The sequence below is a fragment of the Aotus nancymaae genome, unplaced genomic scaffold, assembly GCF_030222135.1.
Source record: "Aotus nancymaae isolate 86718 unplaced genomic scaffold, 86718_ANA_hifiasm-v0.15.2.pri h1tg000040l, whole genome shotgun sequence".
Classification (NCBI taxonomy): Eukaryota; Metazoa; Chordata; class Mammalia; order Primates; family Aotidae; genus Aotus; species Aotus nancymaae.
Genome location: NW_026988454.1, coordinates 79,164,374 through 79,170,747, shown reverse-complemented (window position 1 = coordinate 79,170,747; position 6,374 = coordinate 79,164,374).

Here is a 6,374-nt window from a genome sequence, read left to right as displayed (position 1 = left end):
TAAAGAGATTATCATTTGGTGAATGCAGTAGCAAGGTGAATTTAACAATTTCTCTCAAATGCAGTAGGATACAATTTAAATTCTAGGACTCCCATATAAAGTAATTCAGGAAGGACTTGCTACCCACACAACAGGTGGGGTCGGTTGTTTGGTGGGTGTTAACCCAATGACCACAATTAAGGAAGATTTACCAAGGGGATTTTATTACTTGTAAGGAGTAAGGAGAACACCAGGGATAGTCCCCAAAGCAGTGTCTCCCTGAGCTGGGGGCTAGGTCAGGTTTTCCAAACATTGGGTAATGAGGCATGATCTGACTGGATCTTGCAATGAGGTGATGTCAGGAGGTGGGATCTAATTGGATCCTGCCATGGGGTGATGCCAGGGCTCAGTCCAGTTGGATTCTAGATTCTGCCATGCAGTGTCCACTTCTTAATTCAGTTCCCACTTCTCAGTCTGAGCAATTAGGTTCCCTGTGTGGTTGAATGCTTGGTCCATCTGGGCATGCTCAGGTTACATGACCTGAGGGTCCATGGCAACTGAAAAACAACACACTACAAGTTGGGCCAGATTGGTCTGATAGGGCTACAGACTCATTTATATTTGCCGGCTGTAAAAGAAAAAAAGATGGGAGATATTTTTCAAATCCACTTCTCTGAGAACTCAGAGGCTAGGATTTTTAAAGGATAATTTGGCAGGCAGGGAGCTGGGGAATGGGTGCTACTGATTGGTTGGGGATGAAATCACAGGAGTGTTGGAACTGTCATCGCATGCGGAGTCAGCGTCTGGTTGGGAGTTACAGGACCAATTGATTCAGTTCCCTGGTGTGAGTCATGGGTCCGAGTTGTGTCAGTTCATCAGGATGCAAAAGTCTGAAAAATATCTCAAAGAACAATCTTAGGTTTTACAATAGGGATATTATCTGTAGGAACAATTGGGGAAGTTACAACTCTTGTGACCTCTGGCTACATGACTCCTGTGTAGTAAGCAAGCTAGGGACCATGGCTGGTTATTATTGAGCTTTACATAGTTGTTAGAATTCAGGCTCCTCCCATAATTCTAAAGTTTTGGCCTTTCATTCATGTTACAAAGGTGGTTTTAGTCCCTGAACTAGGAGGAGGGTAGTTTTGGGAAGGGGCTATTATCATCCTTGCTTTAAGGTAAACAATAAATTCCTCCCATGATTAGCTTGGCCTACACTCAGGAGTGAGAGCAATAAGCTTGTGAGGCTAGAAGCAAGATGGAATCTGCCATGTTAGATTTCTCTCACTGTCATAAGTTTTGCAAAAGTGCTTTCAGAACCTTAACCCTTCCAGCAGACATGGGTAGGGAGCCAAGAATGATGGGGAGCAGAACTGGATTCCCTTCCCTGAACATGCCGGATGTACTCTCCCGATGCCAAGCCCTACAGGTGAATGTGTGGAGGGGTACACCCTGTAGCTTCCTCCCACCATCCTAATGTCAAGAAAGAGATTTTCCCTCAGGGTTCTGGAGACTAACTGCCTGTAGCAAGATGAGAATACAAAGTCAAGTGAAAATTGAAACTAAGTTGTTTTTGAAATCTCACTGGGACCCTCACTCCTGGTTTTCTAGTGAAACTGACTGAGACAGAGATTAAGTCAGACTATTTTTAGAAAGTTTCCCCGAATGAACCAATTTTTAGCATAATTTGACAAAAGAACAATAACTCTCCAGATACGGTTTCCTTTGAGTACAATATCTAGAGAGGCCATTATAGACCTTAGATACTATGCCCCATATAAATTATTAAAGTTGTAAACATTTTGGAGAGTTACTTTAAAGAGAGCTTAAAGAAGTGCATTTTTCTTAGTTATCTTAAATGCTACCTGTACAGTAAGAGTGCATGCCATTCACATGGTTTCTGTTAATTAGGAAGCTATGTTAACTCCTGGAGGCCATCTGGGAAGGCCTCTAAGACTGAGGACTGTAAGAAATTACTGCAGTTTAATTTTCTGGAATTTATGCTACCAAGACATGAACTTTCTTTTTAGAGTAAAGGAACTTGTGCTCTATGAAACATGTATAGCATCACTCGGACAGATGGAGAATCTGAGTCACAAAGCACAAGGAGTTGGGCAGTTTAGTAATCACTGGACCCTTATGTTACCAAGATTACTAAGAAGTCACTCTGATGGTTTCTTTCTGCAACTCTGATTGCATCTGACTTATTTAAAGCTTGTGTGTTTTAGGCCAGGTGCGGTGGCTCATGCTTGTAATCCCAGTGCTTTAGGAGGCTGAAGTGGGCAGATTGCTTGAGCCCAGGAGTTCAAGACTAGCCTGGGTGTTGTGGTAAAATCCTGTCTTTACAAAAAGTACAAAAAACTTGCTGAGTGTCGTGGTGCACACCTGTAGTCCCAGCTCCTCGAGAGGCTGAGGTGAGAGGATTGATTGAACCTGGGAGGTTGAGGCTGCAGTGAGTCATGATCCTGCCACTGCACTCCAGTTTGGGTAGCTGTAATAGTCTGTTTTCATGCTGCTGATAAAGACATACCCAAGACTGGGTAATTTATAAAGAAAAAAAGTTTCATGGACTCACAGTTCCACATGGCTGGGGAGGCCTCACAATCATAGCAGAAGCCAAAAGGCACATCTTACATGGCAGCAGATAAGAGAGAACTGAGAACCAAGTAAAAGGGGTTTCCCTTGTAAAACCAGCAGATCTCATGAGACTTATTCACTACCATGAGAACAGTATGGGGGAAACTGCCCGCCTGATTCAATTATCTCCCACCGGGTCCCTCCCACAACACATGGGAATTATGGGAGCTACAATTCAAGGTGAGACTTGGACGGGGACACAGCCAAACCATATCGTTCTGCCCCTGGCCCCTCCCAAATCTCGTCCTCACATTTCAAAACCAATCATGCCTTCTCAACAATCCCCCAAAGTCTTAACTCATTTCAGCATTAACGCAAAAGTCCACAGTCCAAAGTCTCATCTGAGACAAAGTCCATTCTGCCTATAAGCCCATAAAATCAAAAGCAAGTTAGTTACTTCCTAGGTACAATGGGGTACAGGCGTTGGGTAAATACAGCCATTCCACACGGGAGAAATTAGCCAAAACAAAGGGGTTATAGGCTCCATGCAAGTCCAAAATCCAGCAGGGCAGTCAAATCTTAAAGCTCCAAAATCATCTTCTTTGACTCCATGTCTCACATCCAGGTCACACCGATGCAAGAGGTGGGCTCCCATGGCCTTGGGCAGTTCAGCCCCTGTGGCTTTGCAGGGTAAAGCCACCCCACCCCCACCCCCGGCTGCTTTCACAGGCTGGTGTTGAGCATCTGCAGGTTTTCCAGGTGCAAGGTGCAAGCTCTCAGTGGATCTACCATTCTGGGTTCTGGAGGATGGTGGCCCTCTTCTCACAGCTCCTCTGGTCAGTGCCCCAGTGGGGACTCTGTGGGGGCTTCAACCCCTCATTTCCCTTCTGCACTGCCCTAGCAGAGGTTCTCCATGAGGTCCTTGCCCCTGCAGCAAACTTTTGACTGGACATCCAGGTGTTTCCATACATCCTCTGAAATCTAGATGGAGTTTTCCAAACCTCAGTTCTTGATTTCTGTGCATCTGCAGACTCAACACCATGTGAAAGCTCCCAGGGCTTGGGGCTTGCATCCTCTGAAGCCAGGGCCTGAGCTGTACCTTGGCCCCTTTTAGCCATGACTGGAGTGGCTGGAAAGCAGGGCACCAAGTCCCTAGGCTGCACAGAGCAGGGGGGACCCTGGGCCCAGACCACAAAACCATTTTTTCCTCCTAGAACTCTGGACCTGTGATGAGAGGGGCTCCACAAAGGTCTCTCATGCCAGATGCCCTGGAAATATTTTCTCCATTGTCTTGGCAATTAACAGTTGGTTCCTTGTTATTTATGTGAATTTCTATTGCAGGCTTGAATTTCTTCTCAGAAAATGGGATTTTCTTTTCCATCGCATGGTCAGGCTACAAATTTTCCAAACCTTTATGCTCTGTTTCCCTTTAAAAACTGAATGCTTTTAACAGTACACAAACCACCCCTTGAATGCTTTGCTGCTTAGAAATTTATTCCACCAGATACCCTAAATCATTTCTGTCAAGTTAAAAGTCCCACAAATCTCTATAGGGCAGGGGCAAAATGCCAACAGTCTCTTTGCTAAAACATAGTTTTACTCCAGTTCCCAAGTTCCTCATCTCCATCTGAGACCATCTCAGCTTGGATTTGATCGTACATATCATTATCAGTAGTTTGGTTAATTCAGCAAGTCCCTAGGATGTAGAGTAGCTGGCAGTACCTGAAATCTTGAGAAGAACAAACATGTGAGAACTGGGAAAATTTGTCTTGGACATTGTAGAATCCACTTTGTATGCTGAAATCCAATTTTGAATCAAGCCATTTCTTCACTAATGTGGCGAGGACTCAGCACTAAGCAAGAATATGAGTTAGGCCAGAAGGCTGCTGATTCTAAGTGTTAGCAACCACCAGTATAGCACAACATACTAAGTGGAGCTGCCCATTATTGTTGTTTCCCCAGCCCTCAAACATAATGATCTGGTTTGGCTCTGTGTCCCAAATATCACCTTGAATTGTAGAAATCCCAACGTGGTCATAGGAGGGACCCAGTGGTAGGTGATTGAATCATGGGGGTAGGTTTTTCCCAAGCTATCTTGTGATAGTGAATAAGTCTCATGATATCTGATGGTTTATGAAGGGGAGTTGTTTCCTCTATTGGTTCAGGACGATGGCTTTGTACCTGACAAAATACTATCTCTGGGTTCTTTGGAGTGCAAAGACAATTCCAGACTCTTTGGGAAAGGCCTTGGGAAATATTAAAAAAAAAGACCTACAATTGTGGTCACCAGTTCCAGGGGTCTCAGGGTCAAGGTCAACCTAGAAATTTGAGATTTTGTTTTGCATTTTATCCCTTGATTTCTGGATAATTAATTAAAAAGTAATTTAGTATCCTTAATTACAAATAAGAAATGAAAAAAGAGGTTATCACTGAAATGATTAACCGAAATAAAAGATGTCCTTTTATGTTAATATGGTTTTGTAGGCCTATTGGGTCTTAACAAAAGATAATTATTTGCATACCATCATTGTGATTTTCACCTATGAACCCATTTTGTATTGCATGCCATATAACCTGGAAGTCATATTTCCAGTATTTACTCAAGAGAAATTAAAACATATGTTCATACAGGGACTTGTGAACAAATGTTCATAGCAGGCTTATTTATAATTGTCCCAAATTGGAAACAGCCCAAATGCTTATCAATTGGTGAATAAATTGTGGCACACCCATGCAATGAAATATTATCCATAAAAAGGAATAACAGGCTGAGTCTGGAGGATTGCTTGTGGCCAGGAGTTAAGACCAGCGTTGGCAATAGAGTGAGACCCTATCTCTACTGAAAAAAACAATTTATACAAATTAGCTAGATGTGGTACATGCCTGTAGTCTTAGCTAGTTGGGAGGCTAAGGCAGGAGAATTACTTGAGCCCAGGAGTTTGAGGCTGCAGTGAGAGCTATGATGGTGCCATTGCATTGCAACCTGAGCAACAGAGCAAGACCCTGTCTCTTTTCAAAAAATCAATAACATACTGATACATGTGACATCATAAACCTCAAAAGCATTATATAAATTAAAAAATTCATCCTCAAAAGGCTACTACTATATGATTCAATTAACATGAAATTTTAGAAGATGCAAAACTCATATGACAAAAAAGAGACCAATGAGTGATCACTAAGAACCAGAGACTATGGGAAGGGGAAGCCGACTGAAAGGGCATGGGGAATTTTCCACAATGACAGAAATGTTCTATATTATGACTTCGGTGATGATTACATTATTGTATACTTGTCTTTTGAGATGTATCCAATTGTGCACTCGATATTGGTGAATTTTATGTCTATTAAACCTAATGAAGCTGATTTCAAAAAATCATTCATAGGCAGAGCATGGTGGCCCATGTCTGTAATCCCAGCACTTTGGGAGGCTGAGGCAGGTGGATCACCTGAGGTCAGGAGTTCAAGACCAGCCTGGCCAATGCGGTGGAAACTCTGTCTCTACTAAAAATACAAAAATTAGCCAGGTGTGGTGGTGCACACTTGTAATCTCAGCTACTTGGTTGGCTGAGGCAGGAGAATTGCTTGAACGTGGAAGGTGGAGGTTATAGTGAGCTGAGATCACACCATTGTACTCCAGCCTGGGCGACAAGAGTGAAACTCCATCTCAAAAAAAAAAAAAAAATTCATTCAGAATTGCACCATACATGAAGAAATCCTTCACATACTCCCAGTTTAGCTCTTTGTGCATTGTAGCAGTATAGTGGCCTGGGATTGGGCGGCTTAAGCGTGAATCTTGGTCTACCAATTGGTAAGTG